The sequence below is a fragment of the Morone saxatilis genome, unplaced genomic scaffold (assembly GCF_004916995.1).
Source record: "Morone saxatilis isolate NCDOM2014 unplaced genomic scaffold, NCSU_SB_2.0 Contig10, whole genome shotgun sequence".
Taxonomy (NCBI): domain Eukaryota; kingdom Metazoa; phylum Chordata; class Actinopteri; family Moronidae; genus Morone; species Morone saxatilis.
In genome coordinates, this window is record NW_023339652.1 from 18,975,163 (window position 1) to 18,976,603 (window position 1,441).

The following is a 1,441-nucleotide window of genomic DNA, read 5'->3' on the forward strand; positions in this document are numbered from 1 at the left end:
TTGCCAAGTTCCCCTTTAAATTAGCTTACACTGATGAAATACATCGTTTACAACTCCTTTAAAACTAGTTTAAATAACAGAAGAGAATCTATTTAACGATTTTACGTAAATTACCATTTACAAACTGACTATCAGCAATAAATGTACATTTTGTGATGAGTATATGAGCATCAAGTGGACAGATATTTATTTTCAGTAAAACATGGCATCCTGTTGTTGGGAAAAGCAATAACTGTAACATAACATTAACCAGGGTTCCCATGCATCCTAGGAAACATGGAAAACCTTGAAATATAGCCACTAGTTTTCCAGTCATGGAAAAACCTGGAACTGAAAACAAACTAATTAAACACAAATTCTGGAAATAATTTATGTTGTCCTGGAAAAATTAAATAGTATTTTAGCTCCTTGCCCAAATTGCCTACGTAAACCTGGGTGCGTATTTTGTTGGAAACTCATCTGTTGGTACGATTTGTCGTGCAGTGTTACTCTTTAGGTTTACCAGATGTTAAACAAATAAAAGCTCATTCTTCATTTCAGTCCCATGTCAGTCCGTCTAGCACTAGACACTAGACATGGAGTGGAAAGGATTTGCAGTTATCTTTTCAACGCCCAGTAATTTTTTTCCCGGAGCCATAAGCAGAATTCTCACTGGAAATGTTGTAAATGTTCACATCTACATTCATACAGCCTATTAATGATCAAATTTGTTTTTGCACAATTGTAACAAACACTTTAGTTGGGGTGAGAACAGGAAAGCGAGCTAATGTGGAGTGTATGATATTCATCGTGAACCCTGCATTGTTAAAAAAATTTGTATGTATTGTATTGTATGTATTGTCAAGAAAATGTAGAGGAAAATGATTTCTTAAAAAGGGCGTGAAACCTTTTACTCGTGTTTTATTGTTAATCACATTCCCCTAATGGGTGAATTTCACGCAAAGCACAATTTTTTCAGTCTTTCCCTCCCCCCTGTGAATGTCGGTTTTTGATAGAATAAAACTACAAAAGACCTTCTAAAAGTCATTAAGACCAGTGTATACACACAATGCTGTATTATGAGTTAAACCTTTTTATTTATTTTTTTACATATTTAACTAATATTCAATCATTAAGTATTACTTTTATACTTTATTTGTACTTGTGTACTGCTGAAGGATCTATATAGTGCATTTTCAAAAGGACTGCAGTGCCATCTTGTGGTTGCAAAAAATTACAATTAATCTTTTTTATTAACCATACAGTGCTTTTATTGTGAAATGAACTGCGCCTTTCCCATCATCATAAAAGTCCATTGGACTGTTTCATTTAGATTTCTTAAAAACTGAGATCAGAAAAGCAAACATGTTACAAAATGATATTGTCTAAAGCATTCTGCTTACTTCTCTAAGTGTGTTTTTCTCTCGTATTCTTCCATGTTCAAATCATTTCACAGTAAAGG